Source organism: Clupea harengus, chromosome 14, assembly GCF_900700415.2.
Source record: "Clupea harengus chromosome 14, Ch_v2.0.2, whole genome shotgun sequence".
Classification (NCBI taxonomy): domain Eukaryota; kingdom Metazoa; phylum Chordata; class Actinopteri; order Clupeiformes; family Clupeidae; genus Clupea; species Clupea harengus.
Window position 1 is genome coordinate 23042288 of NC_045165.1, and position 20514 is coordinate 23062801.

Sequence of the window (20514 nt, forward strand, 5' to 3'; positions counted from 1 at the left end):
TCCACCAAGGCAAAAACTGCACTCCTCATTGAGCTCACAGTACCATGGGAGGAGGGAATCGAGGCCGCTTTCGAACGAAAAAAGACCAAGTACTCGGACCTGGCTGCGGAGTGCAGGGAGGCTGGCTGGAAGACCACCATCTACCCAGTGGAGGTTGGATGCCGAGGCTTTGTGGGGCAGTCAACCACACGCCTACTAAGGGACGCAGGCGTGACAGGAGGAAAGCTTAAGAAAGCAACAAAAGAGCTGGCGGAAGAGGCAGAGAAGGGCAGCTTCTGGCTGTGGCTAAGGAGGAGGGGAAAGGGCTGGGGAAAGAACACCTAACCTAGATACCAGCTGCAGGGGGTGACAGGGAGACGTCCCCGTCACTGCTCCGCCACCAGGAGACGTTCCAGGATTAAAGGAGCGAAACGTCTGTGAATGGTGGTTCCTGGCTGACGACCCTGCAGCTGATCCACAGGCACCGGAGGAGGTGCGTCAGGCAGCAATGCCCAGCAGAAAATTCAAGATACCTGTTCAATTACTACCAGTGTTTTGTTTTATATGTTTGCAGTGATAGACCCTCGCAGCTACACAGGGATGCTAGTTGCTGTTCTCTTTTTATGTGTGATTGATGCATTGGTGCCGCTTATAGTTTGTTTACTTTATTGTGTTTGTTTTTTGTTCCTCTAGCCTATCGGCCTATGTAGCCTGTGTAGGTACCACCTATTTAATGTGAGCCGCAGGCTAGAGTGGATTTATTTTGTTTGTTTTTCTTTTTTACTGTACTTCCAGTTCGTGTGTCTCCCTCCCCCTCCACAGCTAATAGCCTTGGTGCGTATAAGGCCCATTAGTACTTAGAGATAGAGATTGCAGTGTGCATGTAGTTTGAACTCTTAATTGCCGTGTCGCAAATCACAGAGTGTCTTGGATATTGTAGTGCATTTTCCCTGAATATAAACACGTGTTATTTAGTGTGCACGAGACCACGTGTGTTAGAGACCTGGCCTGACATCAGTTCTCCTAGTGGCCCATTACCGAGGTTCCCCAGTCCCCCTATTGTGTCTATGTATGTTTTGTATTATTCCTTTATCTGATGACCAACCAACGCTACTCGTGTGTACTATTTATTAATAAAGACTACTTTTATACTTTCACAAAAAAAACTGGCAATAGTGTTATTGAGTTCCCCTTGCTCTGACATAATTTAGCCCACTTCAAGGGGTGGCGTAGTCGACTGTACCCGAGGGGGCGCTACATATAGGCTCATCTTAAGTGCCTCATTACCCCAATCAATCAGATCACATTTCTTTAAATGTGCCTGCTTGCAGTAGGCTTATTGGAAATTAATCATCGAATGAGATCTTGCTAGCGAAAATAATGATCTCAACTCTTTCAGAATAAGTAGATAAAAACAAGGCCAAAGAGTATCTAATTGATACGAATTCATAGACACTTATGAGGATATACTGTATGTACTGAAAGCGCTTAGATATCACGTACTATGTGTATATGCATGTATGTGTAGATGACCATATAGAAGTAGGAGTTTGAATATTTGTGTGCAAATCTGTATATGGGTGGATCTCAGTATGTATGTATTATTCATAAATAAGAAATGCAATCAATTGAAACAGTGAAAAGAAATTGTGTTAGATTCTCTCTTCGTATCATGAGTCCACTTTAATCATTTTCAACAATAATGATATGATATGGTGTACTAATAACACTGTCATATAATTATGAGTGCTTTCAACCCCCATGTAGTTGCAACCCGGCCACTAAAAGAACTTGGGAGCAAGTCAAAGTGAAGCATAAAAACATCATTCAGGCTGGTGAGTCAATACAATATGTGCCATGGTAATGTTTTGAACAGCTTGTCAGTGTCATATCCTTCATATTTTAGCTAACAAGAAAAGGGCAGATATGATGAAGACGGGGGGAGGACCCAGAGGTCCCGAGCTAACGCCTGCTGAGGAGGTGGCCCTGGCCAATAACAGGGGTAGGCCCATTATGCAGGGCATAGCTGGGGGCAGCTCCTCTGGAGAGGTGGTGGCAGGAGAGAATCTGTATGTCCAAGGTAGGACAGACACTCTTTCCGCCTTCTCCAGCGATTTGGTAAATGCAAGTTGTGTTAACTACTACTCCTATCCCACTCACTCCTGGCACTCACTACATCAATGCATTCCTTTAGGCAAATCCTGCTGGACCACGGTATGATCCGCCGGAGCCTGGCCCCTCTCGCTCTTCGGGAACTGGGGATGGGGAGGTGAGTTTTCATTAAATACCATTACATTGTGAGGTCTGAGTATAGTTGGCATCTGACCACCACACTGAACAAAGTTATGAATGGTTTTCTTGTCTTTTTTTCCAGACTGACTATGAAGATGTGCGCACGCTATATAAGCGCTACTTGCGCGCCAAAATCCACAACCTCCATTTGAGCTCAATGAAGCTTGATGTGGAGGTTAAATTGCTTAAACAGCAGCTGAATGTAAGTCTAACCCTGTAAAGCAAAGCTTTGGCTAAAGTATTTGTGAGCTTTGCCATGAATTGTAACTAAACTGAAATTCTTATTTCTTGTGCACCTTCATTTACAGGATAATCAAAGGGGAAAAAAGAAAGGCTTTATTGTACAACATGGATCTCTTACATTATTCTTCAGCATGTTCCTCTTCAGAATCAGAATTGTATTGCCAAGTACACTCTCATATACAGGACATTGTGTCAGGTCTGTGCTGTTTTTGTCCGTGCTTTTACTTTGTTTCCCTTTCGTTCTTTTATGTTACTTCCTGTCTACCATTGTTTCCTTCCTTTGTCTAGTCCCTGTGCTTCCTTGTTCCCGCCATGTGCTTTCCTGTGTTTGTTTGTTTATGTCATGTGCCCTCTTGTTGTTGTCCGTGTCTCCACCCCTCACCTGTTCCCAATCATCACCCGGTTGGTTTGTCTGATTGGTTTCTCCTGTGTCCTGTTAATTCCCCTTGTTTAGTCCACCTGTGTCATTGTCTGCCCCGCCTTGATTGTTCTCACCTGTCCCTCGTTATCTGTTGTGTATATAGTCAATGTATTCTTGTTTCTCATTGCGTTCTCTTCATTACATGTTACCTGGTATGTTCATTGTGAATTCCTAGTGTTTCCAGCGATTAGCGCTTTCTCTTTGTTAAATTGATTTACTCGTCTTTCTGACCTCGGACTGTACATCGACTATTCTCCTGCCTATGCCCCATTTGGATTATGTTTGCTTGCTTTTGGATTGCCTGCCTGTGAACCGTATCCATCAATCCACAGCTGAGTTCTGAGTCGTGCATTTTGGTTCTGTACATCACCACCAAGTCGTAACAGTACGAAAACGGCAAAGATGGACTCAGTGCTTGCTGCACGTGCAAATATGCTACAACAATACACCTCAATCCATCTCGTTATGAGCGGAATGGCGGAGCGAACAGCAAGTTCCCTGAAGTTCTGGAGCCTGCTGTCGTAGTTACCTAGTATATGATATGAACAATGTTGGATCACCTCTACATAAAATAATCAATATCTGAATGACATGAGATTTGCTATACCTTGCTCGACGCTGTGGCATAGTGTAGAGTCTCGGAATATCTGGGAGTCGTGGACAGAGCCCAGCCACTTGACCTCAACATTAGTTATCAGGCAGGTGGAGTCACAGATCATCTAAGATGAATTGCAGTCAAGTCATGGGTATTGTACAGTACATGGGTAGCCTACAGCAGGCAATTGCAAGGTCCATGTCTATTGACAAAGACAAATGATTGTTTTTATAGCAATGTAATTTGAGAGAAATTATGTCATAAGTACCTGCACATTAAGGCTGTGAAAGCCCTTTTAATTCACAAAATCGGCCTTGTTTGGCCCAGAGGGCCTTTTCAGGCGGATATGGGTGCAGTCCACTGCGCCAATGACATTAGGAAACTATGCATAATGATAAGCTCCGTAATGAATAGTGATGGGAATGCATTTTCATGAAATGGTAAAATATTGAATTACTCAATTACCTGCAATTGCATAAAATCCTCTTTGATTTCATTGACTGGGACGTGGCCAGGGAATATGATGAATTGATTCATCAGCTGGTTAAGCGCCAAGTACACTTTGCTACAGCAACGCATGCTGCGGCTTTGCCAATGTTTTCTGCATCGCCTACAATGTATAAAAAATGTAGCACTGTTAAAGCTCTGCTGCGGCGTGTGATATTTGCAATGTACGGCCCGAGAAGGTCTTGCAAATAAATGAGTCCTTGTCGGCTGAATCGATATCGCTCAAACAAAAACTCATCCGTGTGAAATAAAGGATCTTGGCGATCGCGAAGAACTCTATTGGTATGGACAGCTAATCGAACTAGAATAGCTCCTTGGTCAACTGGGTCTCTCAAAAAGGGAGCTGCCATGTTTTTTTCCGGGGGTGTGGCAAGCTTATCCAGCTACACTTAAGACCCCGTTTACACGATGGAAAAACGCATATATTTTCATGTGTTTTGGCCTTTCATTTACACGAAAACGGAGGTTTTATCACGGAAAACGATCATTTCTAAAAACTCCGGCCAAAGTGGAGATTTCTGAAAACTCTGTTTTTGTGTTTGCGTGTGAACTAGGTCAAACGGAGTTTTAGGTTCTCAAACGTCACAGTATGCGACTAAAAATGCATCACATCATGTGAGCGTCCTATGTTTACAGTTAGTTTGCTTACTGATCATGGATGCTGTTAAGGTAGTGCTAATTTATACGTTAATGCAAACGCCTGTTTGTATTTACAAACACAACTGCTTTTCTATATGGAGGAGCAGAGGCGAAAAACTGCACGGAGGTCAGCAGTCTTTCTACTGCTTTCACTCCCAAGACGTAGGCTACATTGCCTGCCAACGGTTTTGGATCCGACCAGGTCGAACTGCTGTCTGGTGGGAAAACTTCGAGAAATAAGTCGTCCTTCCGGACGAATGGCATGAGAACTTCCGAATGTCGCGCTCATCACTACTGTCTCTTTCGGAGTTACTGCATCCCTCCATAGAAGGGCGTATTTATGCGGGTTCATGTAAACAGAAACTTTTTTGAAAACGATCTTGTGTGTACGATGTTATTTTTTTAAACGGAGGGGCAGAAATATTCGTTTCTGTAAATACCTGGCTATGTGTAAATGTGGTCTAAGTTAGCATGCGCTGGAGCAGGTTAGTGCTAATTGATATGTTACTATGGTGATTTATCGAAAGTTGCTTCCAAAAACCAAAAAGAGGGGCGTTTATCTTAGCCTAAAAATTAGCTCGCTAAACCGCTTAGCGAGCTACGACGAATACCCCCCTGGTGTGTCTGTGTCACTGTTTAGCATTCAATATATATATACCGACGTCCTAACTCATAAAAGAAAAACTATCCCATTATTGTAAGCCATCTGTCACGCTAGAGCAGGGGTGGGCAATTCATTTTCCCAAGGTGTAAAAAAAAAAAAAAACATTTAAAAAATGAGCATGATTTTGCAGTATTACATAAACTTTATACAAAAAAAGTAAAACGTTTCTTGTTCAGTGAGAGAAATCTAGTCTGTGTTGGGCTTGAACAAGTGCACTGAAGTCAGGTTGAATGTCTGAGGTGGATATGCGAAGGACAGCTGACAGGTGATCGTCAGTGAGAGAGGATCTGTATCTTGATTTGTTGAATTTCATCAGTGAGTGTTTGTTCACAGATGTAGGTAGATCCAAAGAGAACCAACATCTTTTGAGCATGCCTCTTCATGTGCGGAAAGGTTTCCTCTTGAAGAAAAGAATACAAATCCCGCAGTGATACTGACTTAAAGGAGCCATCGTATGCCCATTTTTCCACAAGTTGATATGGTTCCTTGAGGTCTCAATGAAATGTTTGTAACATATTTTGGTCAAAATACCACAAGAATCATTTCAAACAGCACCCTTTTTACCCTGTCAAAAACACCTCCCCACAGATTGACCTGTTTTGAGTGCCTGTTCCTTTAAATGCTAATGAGCCAGCTCCCCCTCCCCTCTCCCCCACGAGATGCGCTCGCCTAGCTGCTGCCTGCCCAGCTAGCCATTACCTTTGTAGAAATATGGCTACTGCAGATGAAGATAGCGTCGTGCAACCATATCGTTTTGAACCAGAGTCAGACCCTGAACAAGAAGAGGCTCCCGAACAAGTTTGAGAAGTTAGGGCTCAACAGGATGTTTCTGAATGGTAAGTTAACTTTGTCACTTCTAATTTTTTTTTTTTTTGTACATTGGCTAAGGTCTCACAGTCTTGTTAGCGGTTTTGAGAGCATAGTGGTGCTAGAGATTCGAGTACGTGAATAGTTTGTGCATGTATGAGTATGTAGCAAATACAGTGTTTATGTAAGTTACTGTTTGTGAAAGTGTTTGTGTAAATGCAAGTAACGGGAACGCCATAAAGATATAAATGCTACATGAGTAAAGTTCCATCTGTAAACTAAAGTGTTATCTTACAACAGTAATTGATCAAGCAGGGGTGGGATAACGTTTTTACCTCCATTAATTAGCGTTTAAACCTTGTTTACTTATTAAATCGTTGTATTTGATGACTTATGACTTATGTCTGTAATATGAACACAACTTTCAAATAAACTTTACCTGCAAAGTTGTCACTTTTTAAAACTCTGTTTATACAGGTGTATTTGTGGCAAGTGTGATCAAATGCCTACGGAGCCTGAGCATGTATGCTGCAGGGAGATACCACAGGTAGTGTGAATTCATTTTGAATGGCACTGTAAATATGAAGTCATCATCTGTTTTATATTCCATGTCACTTACACTTTCAATATTCAAGGTTACAAGACTACTGCAGCTTCAGAACCCAACTACATGTATGGTCGATCACCCAGGCCTTGAACCTGTGTGTTTGAACGTGTACTCACTACAGAATGCATCGAATGTTTATAGGGCAGATTATGGGCCTTTACGTCTAAGAGGAATAGAGCAGTACGTTTTTTTTTTTTTTATGCATGAGTTAGTCATTTCTGCAATACAAATATGACCGAGGAAAAAAATACAATAAATGACCCTTCCCTCTGTATTACTTTGCTAACTGCTCATTTTACACGCGTCAAATGTTGACATGTTACTTATCAAACACTAAAGGCACACAAAACTGTTTCTATACACTTTTATTGTCAGAAAGATTGCTAGAAAGAATGCCACAGTGCTTTTTAAACATAGTTATTAAATGTAATAGCTGGTACATATGTAATAAATACAAAAAAAGTATAATAAAAACATTGATTACAAAATTACACTTTGTGCCATCTGTAGCCATACTGTAAACAAAGGAATAATTTATATATGTGTATCACCTTTTATTCTCTCATACAATGTAAACTTTGCTTTGACGTTACAGGTATTTGGCCTACAGAAGCTTTGTTAGCTGGTGTTGGGGCTATCTGGGCCGGAGAATCAGGGTGGTCCTGCCGTCCTGCGTTGTGCTCCAGATACGAAGAGTGTTCCCTGATGCTCAAGGAAGGTATACGGGGTTCAGACCTGCCCTCGATTGAACCTTGACACATAACTGGCTACAACTTCCCGCTTGTCAGGTTTCTCAAACTGGGCAGAGAGATCCGCGGGTATTGGGATCTTCAGCACCTCATTCACATATGGGGGCCGGGTCCTGAAAAACCTTGTGAAAGATGAGGTCCAACAGGTTATCCACGTACTCTGTAATACAAAAAAAATCCAAAACTTTACATTGTTTTTATTTATTGTTTATATTGTATTTATTATTTTATTTTTATAATTATTTTGCAATTATATTATTCTATTTATTATGAAGACCATTTAAAGACAGCAGTTAATGTATATGTTATTTAAGTTTCACATACTGTTTGTACATTGTTTGACTTGGTGGAATTTCAAATAAAGCCTGTGACTCACGGAAGGTTGGCTCTGCTTTCACCGGCTTTGCAGTGCACTCGCCCTTCTTGTATTTTGGGAAGTTCACTTTAAATAGCGGCTCACCAGCTGAACTTGTTGCTTGGGGACGCCCCAGCATTTTCATTTGAAATGCAGGACTGCCAGGGTGGGAGTCTTTGGGGAGAAAATAATACTTATAAGAGCATGTGTGTATGCGTGTATAATAGTTTGTATAATACATAATAGGTATACATTTCTTTGAAAAAATGATCGTACTGTTACCTGCATAACATTCCAAAGAAAAGGAAAGACTACGTTTTTGGGCGCAAAACGCAGAATGACGCTGTGGAAAGACTCCAACGACGAGGGTCTGGTAGTGAGGGCTCAGCTTCCCCACATCTTTCAGAACCCTCTTTTGGTCAACACCTTCTCTAATCTGCTGAAGGCTGGTGTCCCTGTTAAAAAAAGTGGGAAAACATAACTATAGATTCAAAATGATTATGGCATTGGTTATTAGGTTTGTTTATATATATGTATTTATACATATATATTGTTACATGTATATAACACAAGCCTTACATTTACAATGCAAATTGGGGTGAACATACCTGCCGTCAACCATTTGCTCTTGTCCCTTGAAATGCGTAGCGGATGCAAAACACTGGGGGAAAACAGGGTCATCATGGGAGTGGATGTCTTGGACATGGTTAAGGAGGGAGGTCCACTTTGCCACTCTCTCTGGCCCTGATGTTGATGTAGCGGCTGTCAGTAGATGTGTTTTTTTATGCTGGGAGCACTTCTTCAGTTTCTCACATTCTTTGTTCTGGGCAATCTTGACAAGTTTCTTCGACAGTCCTATGATAAAATAACATTTTAGTCATGCACGGACACCTTATCATCATTATTATTTATTCAGGGTGAATTGACTGAGCACAGGGCTCTTTTGCAGCAATGCCCTGATTGAGGGTACATAATACAGATGAACAATAAATAAACAAACCATAACAGACAAAATAAATAAACAAAACACATAGAACTCAGAAATGAAGTATAAAAATATGTGTTATATATTGAAATATATAATGAATGATCCCCACATAAAGTCTAAATAATGTTCTAAACAGGGCATGTCTTCAATATATTGTATGAGTGAGTGAATTAATTAATTAATTACAAAATTGCCAATTATGAAAACTTTCTGCTCTGATTATAGAATAAGGAAATCACCAGTTTGTGATCATTATTGATGTGCTCCATAACTTTGATAATGAACAAAAGTGGTGTGGGGAGAAAGCATACATAGATTAACCAACATAGAGTTTTCACATGTGAACAGGGACTTTCTTAGCCTGATGAGCCACCTGGTACACAGACACAGGAAATAATACCTTTTTCCATGTGCCAAACATCGTAGTAGTGTGTGATGTTGGCCTCCCTCAGGAATTTCTGGATTTGAGGGTGGCGGTCTGTGACAATGCTATCCAATGTCACACCTCGTTGCCTCCAAGAGAGCCGAGGCTCCTTTTCAGACCCTCTTTCTCCATGTGGTAACTCCCCTCCGACTTCATTGCTCTGATTATGAAGCAATGGTTGACCAGCTTTATTTCTGGACTTTGTTCACATATCGAACAATCTCAGTGAATTTATTCATTTTCATTATTTCAGTAGTCATGACTATCTTCCTCCCTCTGTTTTTGACCATGCCAAGGTTTTTGTGAGCAGCACAGACTTCCTGTCTGTGGTGTTATTCACACACACCTACCCCCCCCCCCCTTAGTTTAGTTTACGCATTGGAGTTTATGTTACTCACCTGAACCAGCTGAAGAGCAATAATAGTGTTGTTCGTCAGGTCCATCACCGTGTAACTGCCAAACTTGGCACAATGGTCCTTCAAAAATAGATGTAATTATTTTACTTTATAAGTCATTTCACATGTCATTGTATGATATGTTGTTTTCTTAGTAGCCCTTAGTCTAAACAAAGACATTTTCATGGAAAAGTAACTGTCAGTATTACCATACCTGGTGAGTCAGCCCTCAAGTCACCACCTAGAATGACTTTCTGTTGCTGGCATAACTGGTCCAACATTGCCATCCTGCGCTGTTTTCCAGCTGTGTACGATTGCAGGCTCTATGTACATCCGGGCGTGCCTTCGAAATGTGTCATACTGAAACATCCTTCAACTGCATTGCCCGGAATATCTGAGGTCAAAAAAAGACACATGGACTCTTTAGTACTGCTTTTGGGATTGTGTGTAGATACAAATGAACACACCACACAACCCACACACAACACACACACACACACACACACACACCACACACACACACACACACACCACACACACACCACACACACACACACATATATATATATATATATATATATATAATCTCACTCCAGAAAATTCAGATGATAATATTCCATGTTCAATTAATTACTACAAGTGAATTATGTTGTGAATTAAGGTAAAGTCAATTAACAATTACCTTCTCCAGTTTGAAGAAAGATTGCACCAGTGGCATACACTGCAGCTGACAGTTGGATGTTCCCAACAGGAGTGCTACCAAGAAGAGGCTGACTATTCCATTTTCTGTAGAACTGACAGTGTGGGCACTTCTGTTCTACAGAGAGGAATGTCCCAACCCTTCTTGTTTGCACATCTGTCACCCGCCGACACAGGGCACACCTCAAACAGCTCCAGGAGGCAGTTTTCATAGAGAATATATGTGGGTGTCTTATGAACAGGGTTGGAAGATTCCATTCTATTAAAAAGACAAAGATTTCACCCCAAAAAAATAACTTCCATGCTGCTACAGCTAAAAATAAGTGTAGGAATGTAATTCATCTGATTATTAAAATGTTTAGATTCAATATTGAGTCACTCACGTCTCATCTGCTGATTCAGTCAAGACTGTGACTGAGTCATCGGGATCATAGCTAGAATCCTGTGGTTCTCCGAAATCCATACTTGAACTTCCCTCAAAAGGGTTGTCCTCTTCCTCCTCCAAGCGAGGTCTCTTACTTGGCCTCTTTACTGGTGTCGACGTTAGGAATGGCTGTGATGCTTTGAAGGCCACAGCTGAGGTTCCAACACCGACATCAGTGCAGGGCACAGTTTTCTGTGTGCCTATGATAAAACAGACATTCAGTATCCTTGGAGTCACAACTAATAAAATACTGTACAACGTTAACACGGAGACACAATGAATGACATGATGAAACTAACTGAGGGTAAACAAACCTGTACTTTTGTAGTGAGGTCGCAGTGTTTCACAGAAAGCTGCGTGCCAACTGCGCACATCTTTGGTGAATCCGTTTGGCAGGCGACATGACGTACCCTAGATGTGCTTTCCTAAACAACAAAGCAGCAATGTTATTCATGTTTTGGTAAATGCAGGTGAGTCTCTTAGCTGCTAATCACGTCGTTCATGAACAAATAAATTCCCATTTAACATGTATGACCCTATCATTGTTGTGTCGAAACCCGAAAGGTGTCAACAGGAGGGCTAATTGCCTTGAATCATATATGCAGGCGGACTATTAACACCTCTCCCCACCCCAATACAAAGCCCTTTCACAAGGAATTTTTTTTTGGATGAGAGAACTATTTCTCATAAAGACAATATATACTTCGACACAAATTCCACTCCATAGATATCCAAACATACTATCTACTGTATAAGTAAGCATTAATCAAATAGGCTAGCTTAACCGTTCACACAAAAATGCGTTAGCCACATGTTGGCTCCTACACAGTACAACATGCTAATGTCGCTAACTTTTACACAAAGCCTATCATTTCACTGTCAGGTTATTTTGTGTCAACAATTAATCTCGAAAACCTTCAACTACCAAACTAGTGCACAGTAATCGTGTTGTTTGCGGTAGGCACTATATACCCATGCAAACGTAAATTCTCACAGGAATTACATCAAACGAACTGCTGTGCAAGGCACATGACTAGCCTAAGGAATCACATAGCCAACAGAGAAAATCATATTGGCCACACATCTTTAGCGAATAAACTGCAAGAGCTATATACACCAGCCGGCCCCGAGGCTAGATCTTACACGCTAATGGTAAAGTTATTGTTAAAGAAAATTAGATACAAGTACACATTTCCCCAAAACGCAACAATGCTATCTAACATCCCCCAAGCCCTCTAACATTGGCAACGTCGCTAACCGCCCACACTATTGACTAAACGGTCAAAATCTTTTTTTTGAAAGATACTTACAATTGCCTCGTCTGTACTGCGACGAATAGATGGTACCGATCCCGCTTGCAAGGTCAATCTTGTTGCCAGTCCAGCGTTATATTGGCCCAAATTGGTAAAACAGTCCAATTCAAAATGGCTTGCGCACATCAACAGACTTTTGCCAATTCTTTCCGGAACATTACCATTAAATATGAATTCAATCCATTTCACTCTTGTCTCTTCTGAGGCTGGGACATTATGTACAGATCTGTGCTGACTTGTGCAGCCGACCACAGAGCATCTTGAGGGCTTCATTTTCTCCATGCTGATAGCTAGCTTTCCCAAGTGTATCCGAGGTTTTCAAAAATGAAGTGAAATTCTTTGGCAAAGATCCTATCTATAAGTGAGTGTAGGGGGGGCGGGGGGATGTGATGGGGGGGGCAGGCCAAGGCCATGTAAGAGAGACGCCCAAATCATTGTGACAGGACACTGTTAAGGAAGCTCATTCGCTGGCACTCAAGCATGACGTTTCTGACGTACAAGAACCATAACAAATCGCGGGAGTTGTTTTTTTCCAGAGTTTTTGGGTCGGTAGACATGCCAGATACCCAAATTAACGTGTAGAAGCACTAAAAAAGTGGAATTTTCATCATATGTCCCCTTTAAAGCATCAATCTGATGCATTTAGAGATGCTTTTTTTTGCCAACCTGGGGAGAGATGGAGAAACTTAACTTCAGCCATGAGTCCAAAATGATTATGGCCTCCTTACTAAGTATTATGCACTGATGTCACTGGGTCTAACATACAGTATAAGAGGCACAATGTGGTAAGGGCACCACAAATGGCTTAATGCATAGCCCCCACAAGAGATGGTGGACGTGCTGTAACTTAACTTGTCTACTCTTCCATCATGATTGACAGCCAATACAATGTTATGCAATTCAGATTTTAATTAGGGCTGTCAATAGATACAAAAAAAATTACTAATTAATCTCACATTTTGAAATGCATTAATCTAAATGAATCGTGATTAAAAGTTTGTTTGACTTCTTAAGACTAAATCTTATAAATTAACGAGTAATCACTTTCAGACAGCGTGTATTTAACACAAAACTACACGCAGAACTGTGTTTTCAAAGAGGCTCAGGCCTATAACTCGTACCTATAAAGTGCCAGCCAGGTAGACTGTGTGCCGCGCAGGGTAGATGTTAAAATGGAAGTAGCCTAGCAGCCGCTAACATAATACGGGCACTATCAGTGCCTAAAGTGGTCAGTTTGCCACTTATCTCCCATCTGTTTGAGACGTCGATGAATTCCTCTGCACAGTCCTTCGCTGTATGTCGCGAATGTTTTTTTTATTTTTTTTACTTCCAATGCAAAAGATCTCAATTTCCATACATTTTCAATAAAATGAGCTGTGACACCCAGGTAATTGTCATTTCTGACTGACGTCCAGTTGTCACCAGTAAGGGCGACGCTGGCAGCTTTTTCGAGGAGCTGAATTTTTCGTGCTCTCTCGCCGTCATACAAGGAATGTATGCGACGGTAAATCGTAAGAATTGTCCCCTGAAGGAATTCGAATCACCTCAGACAACCCACCGTCCTCAACTATGTTGATGGGCCGAGTCACCGGCAACCGGCACCGGTAACCTTTTCACGGACTGGTCTAGTTATTTTAGTGAAGTCGTGGAGTGTGGGTTGGCGACCATCTAACCTGGGACTGCTTTCTGTCGGGTGATAACTTAAAGACGAGCTGCTTCTGTGATAGCTAAATTCAGCTTGACAAATGCTACATACAACTTTAGTTTTGTCGGTTGTTCCGTCATTTTTACGCTTAAACAGAAACTTTCCGCCCAACAATCCCTCTGCTCTCTCCATCTTCAACTACCGTCTCGGTCTCTCCTATTCCTGACTGCAGGCACGCGGCGGTTTCGTGTCATGTGTCAATGCACATCGGAAGTAAACAAAGTTACGTTAACTGCCTTAAAATATTGTATCGCATTAATCTCGGCCACAATAATCTCATAGATTAACGCGTTAACTTTGACAGCCCTAATTTTAATACATTTTATTGGCAAAGATAACAATTTACATTACAGTTCGTAATACTCTCAGAACCAGATCATTTTTTCTTCTTTGCCTGAACCACCAGTGTCTTCATGGCCCGCTTTCGCTGTTTTGCCAAGTCTCAGCCTCGCCCCTTTCTCTTCTTCAGCAGGCGTGCTTTCAGCTTCTGATGGTGGTCTGCACTGGTGATGCAACAAGGCAACTTCGCGTTAATATTTCCATGCACTCGCGCTCCCTTCTGGCACGCGCACCTGTTCGCAATTCACTGAATCTCGCGCTCCCTTCAGGCACGCGCACCTGTTCGCAGTTCACTGAATATGAATACCTACACCCCCCCCTCCCCAAAAAACATTTCTCATTGAATCTACACGATTCACGTAGGTTGCCTATTTTGGTTTTAAAACGGCGAATTTCGCCGAAAGGTGAGGGATTTTCATGCCTGTCCCTCGTCAGAATTCTATTCGCTAATGCCCTGTGTAGAGAAGCGGGAGCTCATTCCGGTTGCTGCACAAAAATAGTTAAATGGTTAAAAAGAGTTAATCCCCGGTCCAGAGAGACACCAACCGCTACTACTAATAGAAGGCCTACAATCGAGGATGCACCTGCAACAGCAGCAAACCAGGTTGCTCTTTCAAGTCTACCTCAGATCAGGGCCCCTTCGTCGTAAGGGCTTAAGTTAAGTCAATCAATTGTCCTATTAGCCAGTTTGAATTACCGAGATGATTGAGGACAGGATATATCGGTCCGTCCACGGCTGATCCGCAGTCTAACCATGACGTTAATTTGAACCAGACTAAATTTATCAGGACAAGTGCGCGTGCCCGTCCTACTTCAAAAGGGGGCAGGGTTGATCACCAAAACCATGATTTTCTGACGGTTCAATGGCTACTGAACTCAAAGAAAGAGCCTCTTTTTTTTCTCTACTGGTGAGCAGGAGATGATCATGAACGCTTATGAAGAATACAAGACCATAATCATGGCAAAATCCAACACCGCCACCGCTGCGAGAGCAAGACAAGAAGCTGTGTATATGGCTGTATATATGTATGTATTAATTCAGCCAAGTTTGAGAGTGGTTGGGTGGGTAGAGGAGACGCTTAGTAATCTCAAGGTTGCAAGTTCGATTCTCCTTACCAAGTGTAGTTTTACATTTCCTCTCGATTTCCGCTTTGAATAAAAGTGTCTGCTAAATCAGGTGTTTTCAACTGGTTTTGTCCCAGGGACCACCATTCTGACTAGAAAGTAATCCACGGCCCACTGATGTGCCTGCACGTGCGTGCATGCGTGTGTGTGTGCGTGCGTGCATGTGGATCGAAGAAAATTTTAACATTTGATACAATTTTCATCTTGACATAAGGATGAAAGGCGTGTATTCAATGCATTATGTTTTATGAAGTTAAGACAATGACATCAAACACATCACTGAGCTCAACACTGAGATCTTTGGAGGCCAGAGACTCTCTATGAATCAGGCAGTGTGTCCAAATTATCCCCGGAGCCAACCTCCTTACATGCGCAAATAGTCCAGTCTGGTTGCTACTCATGGCTCTGGCCCCATCGCTACATAATGCCACGCACTTCTGCCACGAGATATTGATCTTTGAAAAAAATCATTAAGTGCTTTAAAGATCTCTGCACCTGTAGTTCGCCCGGGCAGTGGTTTGCAAAAAAGAATTTCATCGCACATAGTGCCACTGTCCTCGTATCGCACAAATGTTAACAGTTGCGCATCATTGGTTACATCTGTGGTCTCGTCGATTTCAAGTGAAAATCCTTGGCCATCAGCTGGTCTTGACATCATTTGCCATTTCCCCAATTCATCTTCCCATTGTGTTGTCTGTCTAATTTGTTTGCAAATTCTTCGTTTATCATAGCTCGGCAAATGTCTACAGCTGCTGGCAAAATAAGCTGCTCTGCAATTTTATTGGGGCTTTTTGCATTTTGCAATCCTGAAAGCGACCAGATATGATGCTTTCAGTGCATTTTCACTTATTTTTGCACTCTCTCATGATCGTCTGCTGTCCTTTGAAATCACGCAACATCTGTTGCATGTACTCAATAGGCTTGACAGTATTGTTGAAAACACGAAACACAGTGGTACCTCCTCTCCTGCTCTGTCTGTTGTCACTCTAAATCCATATTTGATGTATTCCTCATTGTATTTTCTTTTTTGACTTTGTTTCCCTGTATCCTGTAAAGTTGTAGCTTTGGTGGAAGCCTGTCCCTGTCCCTCTGTCGTGGAAGTCTGTCCCTCTGACCCCGTTTACACGGACGGAAAACGCATATATTTTCATGCGGTTTGGCCTTTCATTTACACGAAAACGGAGGTTTTATCACGGAAAACGATCATTTCTAAAAACTCCGCTCAAAGTGGAGATTTCTGAAAACTCTGTTTTTGTGTTTGCGTGTGCACTAGGTCAAACGGAGTTTTAGGTTCTCAAACGTCACAGTATGCAACTAAACATGCATCACGTCATGTAAGCATTCTATGTTTACAGTTACTTCGCTTACTGATCATGGATGCTGTTAAGGTAGTGCTTCTGAAAACAGTGCTGTACAATGTAATAACCCCGTTATTGTAACTGAAAAATACGTCTGAGGGGATTTGTAAGGTGTCTGAGCCAGCTATCTAATGTTACCCACAAGGTAAACAGCTCGCTAGCGGCTTGATTGGTTTGTTGACCCTTCAATAAATGCCAACACAACCCCACGCAGAAGTCGCGTGAACAGCTGGACAAAGATGGAGGAGAAGCTCATTATAGCGGATGCTAACAACCCTGTTCTTTATGACCAAAGTTTGTATTCATACGGGGACACAAACCGGAGGAATCATGCCTGGAGAGAGGTGGCAGCAGTGGCGGTTCTACATGGAATTACACCCCGGGCGAGACCCCCTTTGTTGAGTTGAAACAGAATTATTGTTGTATAAGCATAGCCAGCATCATAGCAAGAAGGCTAACAAACGTAAGAGTTATACCCTCCAATTAACATTAGCCATTAACCAATTAGCCCTTTATTCATGACATGGATACCGTAATCACACAGATAGAACATAGTGGCATACCTTTATGTTTTGCTTGTTTCTCCTCTTCTTTTCTTTTTTTTCTAAATTGGGTACCTGATGGCTTTGGCCTTTTCCTGTCCATCTCTGTGCTTATTTGGCACTCGACAATCAACACATTTTTCATCCCCTAACACTGTCACTCGTCCAGAAGTTAAGACTAAACAAATTCACCTTGACCTTGGTGACCACATAATCGTTCTGTATTACCTATTTGTATTAGCCATTTCACACAATTCAGAAAAACAAAAACATGCAGGAATTATAGGCCTGTAATTATAATATTATGAATGTGCGTTATTTGGAAGAAAGTCGAGGTGTGACTGACTTTAGCCCACTCATTTCATTAGAGTATTGCTCTATACAGTGGATCCCCCGTTCCCCCCCTTGCCCGTTCCATTTGGGAGACTCAGAGGTGAACTGTCCCCCGCGCCCCCTCCCCTTCCCCCTTCTCACACAGCATCTGTGCACGGCACCTTCTTCGCAAGCAGGGGCGCCAATTTGCCAAATCCCCACACAGTGATATGACAGATAATAGAAACCGCTTCGCGGCCCAGATGATTCATTAGGATTCCTCCGTCACGAGGAAACCTATTGTTATTGTAGGCTTTCCTATTATTATTATTCTTGTACCATGGGAGTCAATGGCAGCCCCTAGAACCGTATGGTAACTTTTTCTGAAATTTGGCACACTCATTAAGAACAGTCCCTTCTTTACTCACACCAAGTTTCATGTCTCCCACTAGACCACACTAGCGCCACCAACGGGTCAAAGTTGGACTTTTGTTAACACTAACTTTTGAACCGTTTGACCGATTTTCAAAAATGAGGTACCATTGGATTCCTTGGATCAAGACGAATTCAACGTTCAATGGCGCCAATTTTTGGTTGTATAGATTTTCTGTTATTCCCGGTTTTATCAAAAAACCTTTGAAAGCTTACTCCTCCTACAATTTTGGTCAACTCTTCTTCAAAATCACTAGAGAGGATCTTCAGACCAAGCCTCACAAAACTCAATCAACAAAATTTTGATCCTCACAACCGTTTGTCCGGTACAGCCACTCAAATTCAAATTCACAGGAAGTGAAGTAATATCTAAGCAAATCTTTGAGATATTAACCTGGCCGTCAGTGGTACAGGGGTAGAGAAGTCGTTCAGTAATCAGAAGGTTGTAAGTTCAATTCCCTGTCAAAGTGTCCTTTAGCAAGACACTTCTTTCTTTTCTTCTTTCCCTTCTTCACTCTTCTTTCCTTCTTTACTCTTCTATCCAAAATTGTGAAGAATATACATTTTCCCCTGGTTTCGCAATCTTTGGAGGAATCCGCATCGCTGCTTGCAGCTATATATATATATATATATTTTTTTTTTAAGTGCTCGTGCCGCCCCCCACGTGTCATGAAAAAAATGTTACCCCGGGCGGCCGCCCGCTTCGTCGATGCCCAAAACCGCCACTGGTTTTCAGGTTCCTCCTTTTGAGTTTTATAATTTATTTGTTTGAGGGTTTCTCAGTATTTATTTCCACTTATGTGTTGATAACCTGGATACTAATATTTCTTGGAAAAGATGTTTATTTCTTTTATAACCTGTGACAGAGGAACAGTTTAACAGAATTGCAATAATATTGATGGTATGTCAGGATATTTTTGTGCTTTAAACAAAGAGTTTTGTTGAATTTTAGAAAGGGGTTTGTGTTTTTGTCAGATGAGCAGCAGATACAGATGACCCTTAAACAAATTGAATAGCATTATCTCAGTAAATATGGGATGGCACAATCACTGGAAATATGGTTGTAAATAGGGGAAATTTTGTAAGGACCAAAATGATACCATGTATTCCCAGGAACTGCCCATTCATGAACATACACATGTGTGACTGTATGAATAAAGAGTGCAATGCAGCAATATATTTATTGGATAAAATACTTTATTTGAGCTATTAGTGATGAAAATAAGAACAATCCAATAGTAATAATCCAACTAAAATAATTAAATAATAATAATGATAATAATAATAGCATTTTGTCCCCATAGCTGTCCATTCCCTTTCTGTTTTTATTCACAAATTTATTTGAAAGATGTGAAAGTTGAATAGATGTAGGAGTAGTCTCCCGTTGCCTCACTGCAGTCATCCAATGTGACGTACGGCGGAGACAGATGTCTATCATCAGCATCATAACCTGTGCCATAGTGTCAAAGAGTACATGCATTCATTCAATTCACTGATCTCTACAAAAAGAGACGACATATGCTACATCTGTAGAACTGATTATTTCAATTACTTTATCCTTGCAAAGACTTGTACTTTTGACTTACCCATGTTATTGTAGCTGAGGTAGGTGTTAATTTGATCATAGGTAAGATCAGACACCCTTCTCTCTGCCAACCCGTCCACATTGACAGGACCCAGCCATCCGGCAACATTTTCAAGACATCAGAAAAATGGTCAGGTAGTTGCAGTCAAAGTGCTGTACCCTGGGTTAGGCAAGAAAATGTTGGGCTTCTTGTAATCATTCTGATTGACTCACTGTGATAAAAGTTGTTGCAGTGAGTTTCTGCTTGGCCAAACAAGTTCATTCCTTGGGCCTCTCCCTGATCCTTGTTTCCAATTTGCACTTCGTCCTCCATTTGGTCGTTATTTCCCAATTCAGACAGTATTGGGATGCTTGAGTCAGTGCCTTTCATAAACACAAGACATTCAAAATACATTTCAGATACATGGCACAGCTGGGTTCACATAAATCCTAAATCAAACAACCAAACATCTTGCCTGTAAACTTAATTCATTAAACAACTAAACTTCTTGCCTGTATAATTACCACTCATATGAAACAAGACTCAGCAAAGCAGACAAGCAAAAGACAAGTGTGTTTCCTGTACATGTATGTAAGACTGCTTTCACAAATGGCTGGCACATCTTAAGAATACCCTTGTCTCTCTTTCTATCAGAACACCTCATTTGTCAAATCAGTTCTTCCTTCAATCTCTATTCTAAACTCACTTATTTCCACAGGGACAGGATGTTCCTCTTGCTCAGCCAGGCTCATCTCCTGCTCCTTTTTCTCCATAGGTTCTTCCTCACCATCACAGAAAGAGCTCTCTGATGTAAAATATATTTCATTATCGAGGCAGTCATGTACAATTAATGTCCTAGTGTTAATCCCCCGAAATGATAAATACTGGTTTAATCATCTAAAGGCGGCTGAGAAGTGTAACTTGATCATTTGATAACTGATAATCATTATCATGTAACTAAAATAAGATTGTATTTTTGGCAAATTTGTGTATTCTCTATTTCACTTACGCTTCCCCATGTTGTCCTGGATCACT

At 41.5% G+C, this 20514-nt stretch overlaps 2 long non-coding RNA genes across 2 annotated transcripts; both read right to left on the reverse strand.

The window, feature by feature from the left end:
* Nucleotides 1-10377: 10377 nt before the first annotated feature.
* LOC116223507 lies at nt 10378-11133 on the reverse strand. The gene is made up of 3 exons (XR_004165120.1): nt 11103-11133; nt 10748-10988; nt 10378-10623 (listed from the first exon to the last, which is right to left on the reverse strand). It is a non-coding gene; the product is annotated as an uncharacterized LOC116223507 (long non-coding RNA).
* An 8370-nt stretch (nt 11134-19503) lies between these two features.
* On the reverse strand, nt 19504-20277 carry LOC122133464. Its single transcript, XR_006152780.1, has 3 exons — nt 20186-20277; nt 19713-19862; nt 19504-19563 (listed from the first exon to the last, which is right to left on the reverse strand). It is a non-coding gene; the product is annotated as an uncharacterized LOC122133464 (long non-coding RNA).
* Between the last annotated feature and the right edge of the window lie 237 nt (nt 20278-20514).